At 41.5% G+C, this 19,857-nt stretch overlaps 1 long non-coding RNA gene across 1 annotated transcript; it reads left to right on the top strand.

The window, feature by feature from the left end:
• Positions 1-8,857: 8,857 nt before the first annotated feature.
• On the top strand, positions 8,858-13,188 carry LOC137502967 (uncharacterized). Its single transcript, XR_011018968.1, has 2 exons — positions 8,858-8,956; positions 12,595-13,188. It is a non-coding gene; the product is annotated as an uncharacterized lncRNA (long non-coding RNA).
• The last annotated feature ends 6,669 nt before the right edge of the window (positions 13,189-19,857 follow it).

Raw genomic sequence — 19,857 nt, 5'->3', positions numbered from 1 at the left:
TGTGGCCCGGTCAAGAAAGCCAAGAATAACGGCCGAGAAGATTCGTCGTGCTGACCACATGACACCTCGTAATCTGCACCCCTTCAGGCTGAGCAGCGGTCGCTTGGTAGGCCAAGACCCTTCAGGGCTATAGTGCCATGGGGTTAGGTTAGTTTGGTAGACTCTACATTAAAAGGCAGTATGAGTTAAATAAGGCGCACTGCACGTACCAAGTTCTGCAAGACCAGGACCCTTATAGAGTGTTTTAATTGCAAAACATCTAAATTTCCGATGTATTTCTTTTGTGTAATTGTACCTAATGACTTTCAGATCGAACGACGGTAAAGTTAGATATGATACGAAAAAGGTCACAGCGCAATTTAACGCTCACACTAAATACATTTGAATTTTTACATTAATTTTAAATGCATTAATGTAATTTGTCATGAATATAATTATATTGGAAAAGTAAAAGTTAAAATACATTACATAACTCTGCTCAGGCAGTTTGAGAGACAGCAGGAGCTGTTCAACGTTCCATTTTCTTCAAGGAAATAATTTTAGTACCATAATACATTCTTTACTGTGCACTTCGCCAATACTACGCGTTTTAGTTTCTACATTCATAATTAATATAACAACCAATAACAAACAACTCATAAAGAACGAAGAACCGTTTATCTCCACATACCACAACTAATATTTCATAACAATGAGCTCTGAGAAATACGGAATCTTCCCGTTCCCTTCATCAAAACCATTCGTGATGACAAGACGAGGAACGCCTGAGGAAACCTTCCAACCGAGTTTTGACTGGACATGCAGCCCTGGACGAAGTGCAATAATTCATTAACGCTGTCCGATACAGAGTCACCCACGTACAGTCCATTACAAAATACGTCAGTCACTACCTAAATTTTCAGTGTTACATTTTTGTATTTCATTTTAAAATACAGGATTATTCAGTTAGGTTGTCCACCGCAAATATCTTTAGATCCGTTAAAACTATAGATGTTCTGTTTCCAATTTAAACAGTGTCTAATTAGTCTTGACCACGTACGTAATTATCGTTTTATGGAGACACTTAAAGGTTTATATGTGTAGGCATTAGACAGAAAGTGATGGGCGACACACTCATGTAGAGGGCTTGCTGCGTGACTCACGCCTCACCATACACCTCAACCACTGTTTGAGCGACTGTGCATTTCCCTGTGCGATGGAAGTGCTTGAAAAGGTGAGAGAATGAAACTATGTTCGTAAAAATACCTTAACCATATTGTCTCTACAGTTCGGTATGCTGGCTTTCACCAAGGAGACCAACAACTTTCTCCGTTAATTTTTACATCTATTTCTTCGAATTATCATGTCATTCATTGCATTTTTAAGTTTATTTACATCACTGTTTAAACATGAGGACAATAAAGCACTTGAAAATCACACTCGCTGCGTTATCTCTTCTCTTTCCGATTCAACAAAAGTTTTCTAACTCCGAAACGCTGTACATATAGTCCCATTTAAGAAAGTTGCTATCAGTTTCTCGGCAAGTACATATACGATGTAAATGAATTAGTTTTATGAGCCCCTTAATACAATTAAAATCATTTCAAAAGTGAATGTCGATTATTTATCGGATCAGAAGATATTCGAGATGGACAACTCAGCTGAATAACGCTGTATATAGCCATCTTACATAAAATTTATTCTCCAGGGAAAGTTATTTTCTATCCAGATCAGGCAATCCAAAAACAATTCAGTGGTTTTGATGATTGGTCTGTTATACATCGCGCGATAAGATTTGCGCCAAGATAGTGTACTTATTAGACATCGGAATGTACACAAATGTTTATTTTGTTTAAACCTCCAAAACAGACAATGAAGTGCGTCTGAAGTTTTATTGGAAGAATAATTAAGTTTAATAGCGCACATTTATGCACATTTGCATGTATCAGGTTAGTGCATACATTTCAAATTTCGGATTTATTTTTCATGTTTTCGACTTTTTTATTATGCATATTTTAACATTCTTACAAGTAGTCCAACAACATGTAATCAGTCCGTGAACACTTTCAAGATACTTCCAAATCATACCAGAATCAATCAAGAAGCCAGAAAGACATGGATTGCGTCTTGATTTGTTGGACATTATGGAGAACGTGTAGCGTGAAAGAAAATGCAGACAATATATCGCGATGTCCTTAAACGAAATTCGGTCTACGACAAACTGATGTCGATCTACCAGAATGTTCCACACCTACATTCGTTCCCGAATGTAAGTACTGTCCTGTTATACGCGTAGATGTAGAGATCACTCTCCGCTTTCAAGCTAGTTTTAATAGACAAACGCCAAAGATTTATATTAAAAACTTTGAGAAAACTGTTATAATGCAAAGCAATTTGTGGACAGGAAAAGTAGGGTGTATAGTGTAAAATGAAAGAGGAAGGTCTATTTAAATGTGTTCCTTCGCGTTTGTGTTCGTTAAAATCTCACTCATTATGATTGATCATTTAACACACTATCTTAACTAGGAGAAGTGAACGCTGATACAATGATGCGTCTGGAACTATGCATGGATTGCTTGCACTGGTGGATTTTTTGTTTCCCCATTCACTTTATTCACAATCACGAATTAATGTATTCGTGAATCGCGTGCAAAGGAATTTTACGTTCGCATTTCATACAAGCGTTTAGTAGCATGAAAATAAGTGCGTATTTAAACGCACATCTCACCACTTTTTGCAGCATTGTTGCGTGCTTACAGTTGACACTTATACGGCATATACAATCCATATCTGGTGAAAGTAAAAATATGCCTTTTATTTGTTATAACTTTATAGAAAAAAAATCTCCGTAACGTCACGCAATCACTTTGATTTATGACTTTCCATTACACCGTAAGTAACATCGCTGCGGTAGAAAAGGACAAAGGTAATTGCAGGACGTATGAGTGAAGCACTACTACATCGAAGACCTATTCTTTTGGTAGCTACCCCATGCAAACCTACAATCTCTTAACAGGAAAATAAGCGGTCCAATTGAACCAAACTGACAAGTTTATGAAGAAGAATTCATCAGTATTACGCGCACTATTGAGTCGAGTAATAATTCGTGTGTCCTTGAGCCAGAAACGCATTACCCGTACGTGTATATACTAGAATCTCGTTAGTAACTTACATCTGTATTGCTGCTCCCACCTTGCTTCGTTGGCGGATAGAAAGCGACTGGCTGTTCAGATATCAGAAAGTGCTCCTAGTAAATCGCGTCAACCCTGTCATGTGACGTAAGGTATACGTATCTTTCTCTGCCCCAATCAGGGGTCAGGACATAGGATGGCCTTATTTTGAACCAATGAATGATCTACTTCGATTATACTTGCGTGACATCTGCAGAAACAAATAATAATTAAGAAACACACTTTCTCGGCCGACTCGACGCGTCGCTCTAGCTACTAGCTAGCTCCTAGATGCGTACATCTAGTTCGCCGTGTACACTTGTTTCCACCAGCTTGGTCGGAAAGGGAATAGCACAATAAAATAACCAACCTTATAGAAAATAATAATAATAATAATAATAATAATAATAATAATAATAATAATAAAGTCCGCCTCTGTGGTGTAGTAGTTAGCTTGATTAGCTGCCACCTCCCGGAGGCCCGGGTTCGATTCCCGGCTCCGTCACGAAATTCGAAAAGTGGTACGTGGGCTGGAACGGGGTCCACTCAGCCTCGGGAGGTCAAGTGGGTAGAGGTGGTTTTCCGTGGTTTCCCAATTCTCCTCCAGGCATATGCCGGGGTGGTGACTGCTTTCTTCCCTCCCTACGTCACATGACAGGGTTGACGCGATTTAGTAGGAGCACTTCGTGATCACTGACAAGTCAGTCGATATCTATCCCTTCTAAATCTTCCCATCCGTCTACAAGGCCGCTGCTCAGCATAGCAGATGAGGTACTGGTCCTCCTCCCCAGTTTTATTCTCGCGCTCCAGGACACTAGCTTTGAGGCGATAGAGTCGGAGGGAAAACCGACCCTGGAGGGTAAACAGATTAAGAAAGAATAATAATTATTATAGTAGACTAATCCTTTAAATATCGGGACGAAGAAGAACGGACTCTCCGACTGGTTGGCGGACTGAATGCGGATGATATAGCAATATAGACAGAAATTAAAAAAAAACGGTAACAAAACAAACATGCTTGAAGATATCCTTCGAAAAATCGGAAGTAATGTCAAACATCAAAGACAGCACGACCCAACCGAACACCAAATGGTATGGAACATTAAACCGTGTGTGTAACTTTCAATACCTTGGTGGCCGTGCGGTTAGGGGCGTGCAGCTGTGAGCTTGCATCCGGGAGATAGTGTGTTCGAACCGCACTGTCGGCAGACCTGAAGATGGTTTCCCGTGGTTTCCCATTTTCATACGAGGCAAATGCTGGGGCTGTACCTTAATTAAGTCCACGGCCGCTTCCTTCCCACTCCTATGCCTTTCCTATCCCATTGTCACCGTGAGACCTATTTGGGATCCAGTCAAACGGACTAGATCCAGAGACCTTAGAGGCGAGAGAGAAAATAAGAATGAAATGGAGGTAGCTTTCAAAACCACCCGGAACAAATATAACAAGGGATGTTTTATATCGTCTTCTTCTTCTTCTCCTTCAGTTTATCCTCCAGTGTTGCGTTTTTCCTCGGACTCAGCGGGGTATCCCACCTCTTCCACCTCAAGGGCAGTGTCCTGGAGCGTGAGACTTTGGGTCGGGGATACAACTGGGGAGGAAGACCAGCAGCTCGCCCAGTCGGCCTCACCTGCTATGCTGAACAGGGGCCTTGTGGCGGGATGGGAAGATTGGAAGGGATAGGCAAGGAAGAAGGAATGAAGCAGCCGTGGCCTTAAGTTAAGTAGCATTCCGGCATCAGCCCGGAGGAGAAGAGGGAATCCACGGAAAACTACTCGGAGAATGGTTGAGGAGGGAATCGAACCCTCCGGGGGTGGCAGCTAATCACACTAACCACTACACCACAGAGGCGGACGATGCCTTTCTATAAATACCAAAATTCATCATTATAACACTGTCGTCAAGCCGCTGTGTATAAGAACGTCTTATCCTCTCTCAGAAATGTCCCGCTCCTTGGCCGTTCGTCCAGAGGGTTCCGGGTTCGATTCCCGGCCGGTCCGCAGATTTAATCTTCATTGGTTAATTCCGATGGCTCGTGGGCTGGGTGTGTGTGTGTGTGTGCAGTCTTAATCATCAGACGCCTATAGACGTCAGCTCGAAAGACCTGCACCAGAGCTCTTTGGACGGTACACGCCACCTACGACGGATGTACGATTTTCAATGGACAAAACGCATTTTAACAATTAACATTCAAACTTATCCAGAAACAACAATTCCCTGGTACGAGCAGTTGACGCGCACAGGACAGTAATTGTGACTTTTGGAACTTCCCCGGATGTGATGTGGACATCTGGTGCAAAGCGCCGTACTCGACACAGCCAGCTACTGCAGAATGCATAATGAAACTTATCGTGGTCCTGCTGCATAGCTAAATGGTTGGCGTGGTGGCCTTTGGTCACAGGGGTCGCGGGTTCGATTCTCGACAGGATCGGGAATTTTAACCATCATTGGTTAATTTCGCTAGTACGGGGCTGAGTGCATGTGTCGTCATCATCATCATCATGTCATCCTTATCACGACAGGCAGGTCGCCTACGGGTGTCAAGTCAAAAGACCTGCATCCTCGGACAATCCCGCCACTAAGGGCCGGTTTCATCAACGTGGGTTAAACCTTAACCCCGAGTTACACAGTTTTAACTCTGAGTTTGACTGTTCATTGCGTTTCATCAAGGAGGGTTATTTTTAACTCTAGGTTAGAATACACAGCTGTTCGAAACAAACTTGGGCTTGCGAACTAAACTAGAAACTACATTGACCGTAATAGTAGCAACAGCGGTATTACACAATATTGCTGTGGAGACCCGAGATTAACTTCCCCCACAGGACTTGACTCTGCGTCAGTATCTCACAGGAAGGAGAAGGAACAGGAATGTTGGAATTGAGAATGACATCATTCTTCACATTGATAACGACAGCACTGCAGTGGCATATAGGAATGCAAGTGCACACCACCACTTCAATAGTACAACACTTATGAACATTATACTGTGTATTACGTAGTGGTTATACAGAAATGCACTTTGAAATTAAATTGTATATTTACTTCTGTGTGTAATATTACTGTGAAGGTGTGCCAACTTTCAAAACAACTCTTGGCACAGAGAAGCTAAAATTTTTATAGAACTGTTTTAGTTGTTTCGTAGATCGCACTGTAACGTGGGCAATATTATTAAATTCCCCTGTTATTCTTTTCCGTGTATCCTCCTTTTCTTTTCATTGTATACCGTCAATCTTCTTGCATTCTATAATACTTCGGTACTCGGTGGCTAATTCAATAAGTAATGATTTTTCCAAAGCAGAAAAATTCGTGCCACTATTTTTCTTCTGCACTTCTTCCATTTTTGGTTCAAGATCACGAAAGAATAATATCTACCATGGACCTGAGGAAGAAAACGAAATACAGCGCAAGAAATAAACAAAAGAACCACGCAAGAAGTGTGTTCATGATCTCTGATTTTTAGTCACTGCCTCCTTGATTATTAGGACAGCTGTTTCCTGCGAGGGTTAACGCGGTGTTAGTTAACCCTCTGCCGAAATAGCTTGGTGAAACGCGTGACTTGTAAGAATGAGTTAAAATATTAACCCTAAGTTAACAAACCCAGGGTTAGAGAATATTTAACCCACGTTGATGAAACCGGGCCTAAAAGCCATGCGCCATTTCATAATTAGTTAGTGTGATTAGTAGAGCCCGGATTTTTATGCATTAATAGGTTAGAAAGCAAACTCACTGATGCGAGTAGCAAATGTAGTCTACCTTGACAACGACTATGCTATGGGGTTTGCATAAACATTAGGGGTACAGCCCATCAGAACCCCCATAATTTATGTTACTCTTGCTACATTATGGAAGAGCAGGTGGTCGACACTTCCTACTAACCAAATTAGTTTGCAATCTAACCTATTACTGTATAAAAATCCGCGCTTTAATGATTAGCCGCCTCCCCCGGAGTTCTGGGTTCGATTCCCGGCTCTGCCACGAAATTGAGAAAGCGGTACCAGGGCTGGAACAGGGTCCACTCAGCCTCAGGAGGTTAACTGAGTAGAGGGGGGTTCGATTCCCTCCTCAACCATCCTGGAAGTGGTTTTCCGTGGTTTCCCTCTTCTCCTCCAGGCAAATGCCGGGATGGTACCAAACTTAAGGCCACGACCGCTTCGTTCCCTCTTCCTTGTCTACCCTTCCAATCTTCCCATCCTCCCCACAAGGCCCCTGTTCAGCATAGCAGGCGAGGCCGCCTCGGCGAGGTACTGTTGCTCGGTTAGTCCGAGGGAAGAAGCAACCCTGGAGGCTAAACACATAACACTTACTGTGAAACCCAGTTGTAATCAACATAACGCTCTTGTAGCCACGAACTACATAAGAAACATTCATGTAGTAAACGTCAGTAGACATAAGTAGATAAATGAAACAGAAAAACATCAACGGGATTTGAACTCAGGGCGCAAGATTGTAAAACCGCGGCACTGCATCAGTCGAACTTATTACACTCTAAAAGGCACGTAAGCCGGGCTGAGTGGCTCAGACGGTTGAGGCGCTGGCCTTCTGACCCCAACTTGGCAAGTTCGATCCTGGCTCCATCCGGTGGTATTTGAAGGTGCTCAAATACGTCAGCCTCGTATCAGTAGATTTACTGGCACGTAAAAGAACTCCTGTGGGACCAAATTCCGGCACCTCGGCTTCTCCGAAAACCGTAAGAGTAGTTAGTGAGACGTAAAACAAATAACATTATTATTATTATTATTATTATTATTATTATTATTATTATTATTATTATTGTTGTTGTTATTATTATTATTATTATTATTATTATTATTATTAAAAGGCACGTAAAGCACGTCCTCTCTTTCTGGTAATGCGGGTTCCCCTTGTGCTGCGGGTCAGTAGTTCTCTCCTCAACATCGACACGCCGTAATGACGATACACACTCACGTTCATAAAAAACAATACACCTTCAACACAAGAGATTTTTAAACATTTTAAATGATGATTGTTCGTGGCGTCAACCTCTGTAGATCTTTTGCCACTACTTCCATCATATGTTATGAACCTGCGTGTAATCGTGGAAGTGTAGAATGTGAGGAAAGGTACGTTAAGGACGACACAAAGACCCAATCCTCAGGCCAGGGATATTAAAAAACCCTGACCCGGCCGGGAATCGAACTCGGGGGCGCCGAATCACAGGCGGACGCGCTGCCCCCTACGCCGCGGCACCGCACAAGACTAGAGATAGGAAGTCAATGTTCTGATTCTAACGAACATGAGTGCTTTATGATTTCAGTGTGGTAGTGCAGAAAATAGGGTCAACATTTTTACAGTTTGCCTTACGTCGCACCGACAGTGGCCGACACTCTACCACTGATCCACAGAGGCAGCTATCTCCCGGTCATGGCCATCCATTCATACCTTACATCACTGCCTGCACGGTTGCTATGGTTATACTTCCGACACACGTTTTGTGGCTTAACGTTACACAGATTTTCGCATGGCCCCGAACCATAAGACAAATGTATATTAATATGGTAAGTTGTTTAAGCCAATTCATTAATTTAAATGTCCAAGTTATACACAGAGAATGACAATATAGTACTTTGATGTAAACAAAGTCTTCGTTTATCAATGATGGCTATAGATGTCGGGTGCATCTAACATTGGTCGAGCTTTGATTGGCTGTTGATGAAGTCATCCTGACATCACATGGGGGAAGAGACGAACACGCATATCATACGTCACACACCGTTTGTGAATAAAAGTCGGTGGAGAATGTTAGACCTACAGCAGTTACTCCCGTGGACCCTTGGACGCCAGCGAACAAGTGAGTTTAAAGTAGAGTATTGTAACTTCTATAGAATTCAGACTTTGTAGAGAACTACGCTATTCCTAAGACAGTGTAATAAGTTTGCTTCTGTGCTATTCATTGTCTACGTCTTAGACATTTAAACGGGTTTATAGTCGGGAGTTTTAGATTAATTTTGTCGATTGTCAACTCCCAAATGTTTTGAATAAACTGAAATGTCTTCGTTTGGGGAGTGAAGTGGAAACGTCAAATTTCTAAATGATTTGCGAATAAGAAAATTTTCAACTGTTCCAACTGCTTGGGACCCTTCAACCCTTGCTGTACGAATTTTGTTTCGTCTATTCTTATTTATTTCTTCGGTTTATCCTGATCAACTGATATTTGCGATTGTTTGATCTAGTGATCTGTCTTAAGAAAACTTCCAACGTTCAGTTTTGCAAATCTTCCAAACTTCCATTACGTTAATGTTTCTGTAAGCGTTTTATATGCATATTCTAACCTTATTTTTGTAATTACTAAAATTACTTAAATACAAGTGGCAGTGACATTTATTTACATAGTGCAACTTCCCTAAGTATGTTGCTTGGTATTGCGTCGTAAAATAATTTCCTATATTAATACCGGTGATTTTTAATTAATTCTAAATTTTCATTTCATACTAGTAGATAATGCAGACGCACTTAAATCAACACCCGAAATAACACACGAGACTAGTTTCGAACTTCTTTTTTTATATCAAACTATAAAAATTTCTCGCACTAAGAGACAGTTTCGTTCTGTTTAAAACTTCAAACATTGTATTTCACACGTCAAATAGGAACCAATCGCTGGTGCAAGCGGTTTTCTTGTATTGTTAGTAAGTCTTTCTTCATTCCTTGTCTATCTAGCTTCACGGTTCCTGTCGTCTTTGAACATGAATCGACTAAGCATAACGGCTACCGTAATCTCTTCCCGATTGATCTCCACACTTTTCTCCTTGATTCCCACATCACTCGTCCAGAAGAAAGACCTAATTCTTTTTCGTCAAATCGGTTAGGTTTCCGATCTATGTAGTAGATCTTTTCAATTCCTTTGTCTTCAAAACAACGGTCATTTACAATTCAAATAGTTGTGTAGTACGAGGGGGAACAACTCCCCAATTTAAGTCTTTAATCTTATCCATGATTTCAAAGTTAAAGATGGTTTGTTCTGTTGATATTAAATGTCAATGTCCATTTGTTATGAAATTCCAAAAAAAAAGAAAAAAAAAATCAACTCTTCGGAATTTGAAGCGGAATGTTCTGAGTTATTTCAATATTTAAAATTCCGTAGCTACGCTTACATTCATTTTGCAACAATGTTTACCATATTGCGTAATATTTTCTACTAAATTCACTCTGTGCCACTTCGCCGTAATTTGCAGCAGTGTGCTACCGAAAAGGCCTGGAGCAATCTAAAGATGATAGTCTATTCACGATATGACTCGCCGGTTAGGTGGTGATCGAAAAACGAGCGGTGTAGAGTGAAAAGTCGCCAAACTGGAAACTTGTATGTCTTTAATGGCATGGCGCAAGATGCTTCCCCAGGTATGTGCGCTCACCATTCATACCTATTCTTTGCGCAGTACTAATTAAATTTGAAAATGAAATTTCCTATTTAAAGGGAATATATAGATATTCCGGACAACAAATAATACAATATATTATAGTTCCCGCAAACGCATTTCCGTCTCTTTTTCAACTGTTACGAAGCTCGTGTGTTACTAAATGAGCAACAAACGTGTCAAGTAGTAAGATTTACATGCATTCATGTATATCTGTTTAGTGGTGAAAAAACTGTCTGTATTAAAGACAACACTAAATCTAGTATTTATCCACTTTCAAATTTTGACTTTCATTTTGCGAGATTAAACAGTGGGAGAGCTGTTGGTAGTCACGATTTGAAAGACACTGTACCCTAAATTTAGTGTAAATATATAGCAGGGGCCAAGGTTTCAAGGTCCAGCACTTAATCGGTTCTTTACTTTGTAAAAATATTCTATGGCAATTGTTTAAAACAAACTTTTCGTGTTCAACCTTCGGTTTACATATTCCAGAATAAATTGTATGTACAAGAACCTAGTACGATAAAATGCGCTCGTATTTAAATTCCTTTCCAAGAGACTGCACATTCAGGACGTACATCTTATATGCACTTATTACTACTATTGTAACTGTTAGTGGTTTTAAACTAACTAACGGTATTCGTACATTCAACTTTCTCAGTCCCGCAGACTTCTAATCTCTCTAAAATTTATAATTCCTATTCATCAAGATGCACTCTTCATACAAAACTTACCTTGCAAATTTTGAGAATTTTCCCTTCGTTAAGATGTTTTGGCTTTGTTCGACAGTTTTTGCCAACGAGCCGTGTTTTCTTTAAAAATGTATCGTTTCAACACCCATCGCTAGTGCACTGACGTTGGGAACTGCAGTCTTCGAATTAGTCCCACCTTGGTCAGCAGACAAAAGGGTCTCCATACTACGAAAAATGTACGACTAAGTATTTCCTCAATTGTGGCAAAAGTTGATCGCTGAAAGGCCCGCAAAATTTTCAAATTGTCTTGGATAGCTCTGTCAAACTAAAACAAATATACTCTAAAATCCCTTCCGACCTAAATGCAGTTCCGGAAAAAGCGACCTAAAATCACCGATATCTTTACTCGCCTTTTTTTTTTTTTTTTTATATTCAAATCCTACGTAAGTTACTTTCTCTATATAAATCTTTCTATAATGGTGTTCCTTGGTTCAGTACCCTAGAGTTCTTGATTTCTTTGTTTAATTTTTGTAATGTGCAGTGACATTAGCGCTCGTAGTTCTTTAAAACAAAAGGGCAAACTGCTAATCCAATCCACCGAATAACGATGATTAGGGAAAACATTGTAATTTTTAGAAATGAGTGAAAGAAAATATCTTCATTCTTGACTGTTTTATTTACCTAAAACTCCTAGCTGATGTCCCTAGCATATTGTAAACCTTCATTTCCTTGCCTGAAGGGCTAGAATTGTTTTTTTACTCGTGTGTTCCTTATTTGCTTAAAAATTCATTCCCTGTGGTCTCTTGTTTCCGAGGTATTTGAAATACTTTACACCGTTATTCATCTTTGTCGCTTGAACGTGTTGTGAATTTTACTCGTTGTGTAAAGTTCAAGCGATCCAGTCAAACGAACAATAAAAATTGGACAAATATTTATTAATATTGTAAATACGAGACTGCACATAATAAAGTACTTGATGTATTCTACAAAAGTAAATACTGTACTACAACATAACATTGAAAAACAAAGCGAAAGATTCGAACTCGCAACCTCCAGTAGCAAATGCACTAAAGACTGCACCACGCAGACAAATCTAAAATTTGTACGGAAGTGAGAATACAAAAGTTTTCGGTATAGACTTTAAGGTTTGATTTTCAACTAAATAAGTCTTATTGGCAAAAAATGCTTGAACAAGGCTGAAATACTTTTAATTTCAACACTTCCCTAGAAAACCACATGGCGACCTGCCAGTATTAGTCATATCTATAGTGATGTTCTTCCTTTCTTCCCCACGTTGCCCACAAATTTTGAAAACTAAAAATTTAACACACTTGAATTAGCCTATATTCCTGTTGTCATGACTGCCTTCTTTCTCTCAACAGGTTCTGTACTGTCTCCGATATCCTGCAGCAAGTTTACACCTACAAACTCACCATGAGCTTAAACGGAGTGAACAAGGGATCTCCCTGCATCGATGTGTTCGTAATCCACGGAGCAGCAGGGTCAATAACGTTTGAAGAAACTTCCACCTCTCGCACGAGGTATCACAGAGACTCTGAAGGAAACTCTCGACCCGTCAAACGCGACAAGAACGTCACGAGACGTCTGAACATCAATGCGCCGGGCGATGAGAGCTGCAGCTACGCGTCACCATCTCGAAGTCCTTCCTTGAAGAAGTCTCCTATTGGCAGCACTAATAAACTTCTTTCTCCTACGTCCTTTTCTACTACTTCAACTCCAAAGCAGAAATGCATTACATCTACTAGCAGTGGTCGATCCACTCCACGGCGTTCCAAACCCTAACCGTGCTCTATACTAGGAATGGATCCCAGATTTAAACTTCATACAACGACCAGTCCCTTTCTCTTCAAAGAAATATTGTAGTTGCATGTCGCTAAAATGCCCTTTATTTTTATGTATATGAAACATTTTCAATTTGCTTTGTTTTTACTAATAAAAGCTACATTTTAAATTAACCATTACTTAAGTACTTGTTATTCCAACCTCCCGCCCACCCCAACGAAATTCTTCCTTTCCCTCTGTCCATTGACACGCTTATCACTCGAAAATTTCGAATTCCAAGACAACCAAACTACTCTAACCTTTTAACATCAACTATGGAGAAGTTTATACTAAATTAAGAAATAGTCCTATTTGAAAAATTTAAAGCTCATAAAGTAACATTTAGTCAGAAGATTTTAACTTTTGAGACACACTTTTCTTTCGACTGTAAAGAATTTGTAGCAACAGAAAAAAAAAATATAATTAATAATACATTAATAAATATGATAACAAATTAGAAATTTGAGGCTGAAATTGAGGTATTTCGTGCCATAATGCTCTAAAAATCCAGTTTTAGCCCTTAACGCAAGCAACTATGTTGAAAACGTTCTAGGGATATGGGCTACGGATTCTAGGTACTTAAAGTATGAGAATATATATTTTATTCGTTAATAAAAATTACAATCCTTCTCTCAATCATAGATATCCGGTCGATTAGATTTGCATTTGCCTTTTTTTTTTTTTTCCTACCACTACGAACGCTGATGCGAGTCCATGCAGAGTTTCACTTAAGCCTTTATAACTACACTTTGTGTGTGGGTATTAAAAACAAATAATTATGTATACATATTAATTTGACTAGGATATGAATAAAAAAGAAAACGTGTCAATAAACAAGCTATTCTAAGGCTGTTTTTCTGGAAATGCATTTAGGTCGGAAGTGATATTTCGAATTTAAAAAAAAAAATCTTATAGAGCTATCCAAGACTCAATATTTGAAACATTTCCCGGGCCTTTTAGCTCTTCAACTTTCGGCACAATTGAGGAAATTGCTTGAATTTTCGTTTTTCGTAGAATAAACCTACTTTTCTCCAGTCTTCTCTGTAGCTTTCAAGCAGCCATTGTGGCTCCTGAGAAAAGTGAACCTCCGGATTAAGAAATGAATTATGTGGAGATTACTGTTTGAAGAGAAAGTACAACTGGGCAGTCATCCTCTAAATAACACTAATCAGAGAGAAATAATGGATGGAAGGGATCCGACACTTCGAAAAATGAAGGTATCGGCCAAAAAAAGACAAGGCCACGAAGGACGAGAACAAGAATTGAACAAGGAAAGTCGGATGGGATAGATGAAAATGAGTAGCCTGGCAAAAATGGAAGCAATGCCAAGACCCAGCTAAGGGCCCCATGGTCACCAAACTACGCTCCAGAGTTAAGAGAGCCTGGGGCCTCGTAAGACAGACAGGGGATACCGTGGGTGTATTATAACGCCCCTAGCCTTAGCGGGAAAAGATTCGTGCGAACAAGTGCCCTTTACCACCTATCATACCTGGTGATGAGATGAGTAGAACATCAGCACGTAAGACGTTCGCCCAGCCACCCCACTACGTGCACTGATGTCACGTAAACCACTTAACAAGCCAACAGTACTTCTTCTTATTCTTCTTCCTTGATCTGTTTATCCTCCAGGGTAGGTTTCTTCCTCGGACTCAACGAGGGATCCCACCTCTGCCGCCTCAAGGGCAGTGTCCTGGGTCGGGGATACAACTGAGGAGGATGACCAGTACCTCGCCCGAGCGGCCTCACCTGTTGCGCTGAACAGGAGCCTTGGTGGGGCATGCCATCCCGGCATTTGCCTGGAGGAAAACCACTTCAGGATGGCTGAAGAGGGAATCGACTCCCCCCCCCCCAAATACTCAGTTAATCTCCCGAGGCTGAGTGGACCCCGTTCCAGCCCTCGTTTCGTGGCAGAGCCGGGAATCGAACCCGGGCCTCTGGGGGTGGCAGCTAATAACACTAACCACTACACTACAGAGGCGGACGCCAACAGCACACTTCATACATTTCTTATCACATCCGCGCTAAGTGGCCAAACGATTGAGGCGCTGGCTTTCTGACCCCAAATTGGCAGACCGTGCATCCAACCGATTTCAACGAGCTTCAGTGTACCTCTTGGGGGACACTCGACAGTAACTTGTCTATAAGGGTTCGGTCAATAGGCTTTCGTTTTCGAAAAAATTGAGGTCAAATATCATGACATAGGATGCTCTTTGCATAATACTGCATAATATTTTTGTTCGCATTTTTATCTTCACTCTCTCTAAAATAATAATTTATTTTGTGCAAAAAATATAGCTGCTACGAACTCACGTATGGTGACCTCTCGGCTACCGCTCCAAGTACATAAGCGCTGCATTGGAATCGGGGATTCATCAATTTTTCGGAAATGATTAGGTTGCGGACCTGACATTTTTCAGTAAAATTAGTTTACCCTTTAATATTCTATCACCATTACCTTGTCCAAAGCGGATCCTGCGTCATGATATATGATCTCAGTTTTTCCGAAAACGAAAGCGTATTGACCTAAATCCTTATACACGAGTTACTGTCGAGTGTTCCCCGAGAGGTATATTGAAGCTGGTTGGACGCACGGTCTGGCCTCTCCTTGTCACTCCGGTGGTATTTGAACGTGTTCAAATACGTCAGCCTCGTGTCGGTAGATTTACTGGCACGATGAAGAACTCCTGCGGTACTAAATTACGGCACCTCGGCGCCTCCGAAAATCATAAAAGGAGTTAGTGGGACGAAAATACAATAACATTATTATTCTCCTACGACCGTCAATTACTGGGTATATGTGGGTGAGGGGCGCAGACGAAGAATACACCCACGGTATCTCCTGCCTGTCGTAAGAGGCGAATAAAAGGGGTGACGAAGGGATGATTATATTAGAACCATGAAACTACTTGTGATTAGTACCACCACGCGAGGAACACCATGGGTCGCTTTTACTTGCGCGTACTACCACTCTGTTAGGTACACAATAGGTTTGTGATTAGTACCACTTTAGGAGCGACACCATGGTTCTGCCTTGCCTATGTTTAGTACCCACTATATGAGGAACACCACGAGATAGTGCGGGTCCCTGTGGTTAGTACACTTAGGTTTGCGTTGCCTGTAAATGGCGCCGCAATGTGCGAAACACCATAGGTCTGTATTACATGTGCGAATTTCATTACCTGTGATTAGTACCATACTGTGTGGAATGCCGCGAGTCTGCGCTACTTTTGATTAGTGCCGCAACATGACAAATATAATGGTTCTACTTTTCTAGCGATAAGTACCATTATGAGGGGCCGATGACTTGGATTTTGGACCCCTTTGGACTAAAAGCATCATTGATTCAGTATTATGCTATAGACGCAGTCCCTTGGTCAGTAATACTATTGTTTCACGTCAGTTTCTGTGAATGCGAGACTTCGTTTTCTAAGCCCACATCCATCATTATCCCATTGTGCTCCCAAATTATACCTGTACGCTATCAGGAGAACTTGACGACAGTAGCCATTCTACAGCCTGTCAAGCATACCGACCCGCAACACATGGGTCTGTGATGAGTTTTTTAACAAGAAAATTCTTTTGCTGGACCAGAAATTGTGACTCGAAACGTCGCTCCTCGAGTAGTTCGGGACGAGCCCATTAATGGAATAATCTGGAGGGTACAAGGAAACACCAATCGAGCCAGTTACTGCCTAAGGGATGCGGGTTTTGAAAATTAGTGGAGGTTCTCTAACTCACACCACGGTGTAGGGGTAGCGTGCCTGCCTCTTACCCGGAGGCGCCGGCTTCGATTCCCGGCCAGATAAGGGTTTTTTACCTGCATTTGAGGGCTCGTTCGAAGTCCAGTCAGCCTACTTGATTAAAATTGAGGTGCTATCTGACGGTGAGATGGCGGCCCCGGTCTAGAAAGCCAAGAATAAAGGCCGAGAAGATCCGTCGTGCTGACCACACGACGCCTCGTATTCTGCACCCTTCCGGCTGAGCAGCGGTCGCTTGGTAGGCCATTGCCCTTCGGGGCTCTTACGCCATGGGGTTTGGTTTGTTTTTTCTCTAACTCACAGTTTTTAAAAGGGGGATGGAAGGCTCCGGAAAATGTCGAAATTTAACACTCATTAAAATGCAGTTTTGAATGAGTAATAGTTGTTGGAGTCTGCCTCTGAGGTGTAGGGGTTAGTGTGATCAGCTGCCACCCGCGGAGGCCCAGGTTCGATTCCCAGCTCAGGCACGAAATTTGAAAAGTGGTACGATGGCTGGAACGGGGTCTACTCAGCCTCGGGAGGTCAACTGAATACAGAGGTGGGGGTTCGGTTCACACCTCAGCCATCCTCGAAGTGGTTTTCCGTGGTTTCTCCACTTCTCCATGCAAATGCCGGGATGGTATCCAAATTAAGGCCACGGCTGCTTCCTTCCCTCTTCCTTGTCTATCCTTTCCGATTTTCCCATCCCCCAGAAGGCCCCTGTTCAGCATAGGTGAGGTCGCCCGGGCGAGGTACTGGTCCTTTTCACCCGTTGTATCCCCTGATCCAAAGTCTCATGCTCCAGGACACTGCCCTTGAGGTGGTAGAGGTGGGATCCCTCGCTGAGTTGAGAGAAACCAAGCCTGGAGGGTAAACGGAGAAAGAAAGAAAGAAAGAAAGAAAGAAAGAAAGAAAGAAAGAAAGAAAGGTTGTTGGGGAACATCAACTGTTTCTTTATTAAGCATTTTTTCAACAATAATGAATGAGTACAAAGAAAAGTCTAAAAAGGTTAAAGTTTGTTTTAATAATAAAAAGTAAGACATTGTACATTTTAAATATCTATGAATGGATTTTTTTTCGTCGCACCGACACAGATAGGTCTTATGGGAAAGATGGGATAGGAAAGGCCTAGGAGTTGTAAGGAAGCGGCCGTGCTCTTAAGGTATAGCCCCAGCATTTGCTGGTAATAATAATAATAATAATAATAATAATAATAATAATAATAATAATAATAATAATAATGGCGTATGGCCTCTGGAGAGGCCTGGGGCGGGTCTATTAGGCGACCTGCATGTCTGAAGATGAGGGCCCTACCTAGGATGATTTCTAATGTTGAATACACCACACACACCCAGCCCCCGAGCCATTAGAATTAATCAGTTAAGGTTAAAATCCCCGACACGGCCGGGAATCGAATCAGCGACCCTCTGACCAAAGACCAGCATGTTAACCATATAGCCAAGGAGTCATTTGCCAAGTGTGGAAATGAGAAACTACGGAAAACTATCTTCAGGGCTGCCGACAGCGGGGTTCGAACCCACTATCTCCCGGATGCAAGCTCACAGTTGCGCGCCCCTAACCGCACGGCCAACTTGCCCGGTGAAGTACAAATTGCGTCTCTAAAATCTTAAGGTAAAAGAATAGTCTAGTTTTCTTTTAGAATGATACCAAACTGCGTTTAAGAAAAAGTAAATTGCTTCAAATTTGGCGCTTATTGTTAGTATAATAGAAAAAAAGAAACTGAAAGTCTTCAGTCCTTAGCACAAAATTTAAAATCGTTACAGTACGTTTAGTTCTCGTTCTTAAAGAGAATGCTCCGACGAACAGTCCGTCGTTTGATGAAAACGTTCGCTACATTTTCGTGGTTCATTTTACTTTTTTATTTCTTGATTATAAACATTCATGGTTGCGTTGTGGTTCAGTTTTGCTCGAGTCATGGTACGATTTTAATCTTCTCAGGGCGGAAAAAGAACGTTCTGATGTACATGTAAAGTCAAAAGGCCAGCGTGTGAGCTACTCGTTTAGCGATCTCTTCATCCCTTCAGCATGCCCAAAATTTGCCACTTTCACGAATGTAACTTGTACCTCAATTCACGATTTTTTTAAAAAAGTTGTTTTACGTCACACCGACACAGATAGGTCTTATACCGACGATGCACGCATTATTATAAAGTTCCACAAATAACACAAGCGGGTAATTCACGGACTTTCGTCCTGAATGTATCTCGCACGCCATCTGCCCTCTTGTGATGTCAGCAGGACAATAATCAAAATTAGACGCACCACAAACCACTGCGAATCATTCCATCCTTCTTCTTGTAGTTCCTTCTCCATTACTGAAGTTTGGCCACAATCACAGCGAAGTCTGTCCTCGTCAGTCTACTAGAATCTAGCCTTGTTCAATCCCAGTTCCTCATCCAAGAGTGTCTCCTTCGATCGCGACACTACGTCCATCAATTTTGCACTGCATGATCAATTTAGGTAGGTTGTGCTTTTCATTCCTCATAATATTCTTGATTGTACACATAGACATTTGTTCTCTCCTCATGCGTCTGAGTTCGGCAGCATTCGAGACGTGGTCAGTCCGCGAGATACGTAACATCCTTCGGAACACCCGCATCTCCAATGCATTTATATGGTGTTACATTTCAGAGCCCATCTTTCAGCGCCGTAGGAAAGCACTGCATACAGTATATATAGCACCTGACGAAGTTGTGACGTGTCTGCAACACACTAAGATTCCAACGCCAACCATCCAAATATTCACTATTTCACTGAAACTCGAACTACTCATAGGCAACATAGACCCATTGTGTTCCTCACATAATGGTACTACTCACAGGTAACGCAGACCCATTCTGAACCCAGCAGAACCAACACATTCGGTACCTATTCCCGCTAGACACCAGTCTGTATTAATCACGGGCAATACACAATCGCGCGGTGTTAGAAGTTAAAAAGGTTTCTCTTATTCAGTTACAGACAATACTCATAAATCATCCCAAGGGTAGAACAATGTACCAACGGGAACATTAATCCGATAAGAATGGCACAAAAATTCCAAGA

This window comes from Anabrus simplex, chromosome 14 (assembly GCF_040414725.1).
Source record: "Anabrus simplex isolate iqAnaSimp1 chromosome 14, ASM4041472v1, whole genome shotgun sequence".
NCBI classification, from domain to species: Eukaryota; Metazoa; Arthropoda; class Insecta; order Orthoptera; family Tettigoniidae; genus Anabrus; species Anabrus simplex.
This window is presented reverse-complemented; position numbering and strand designations above follow the sequence as displayed.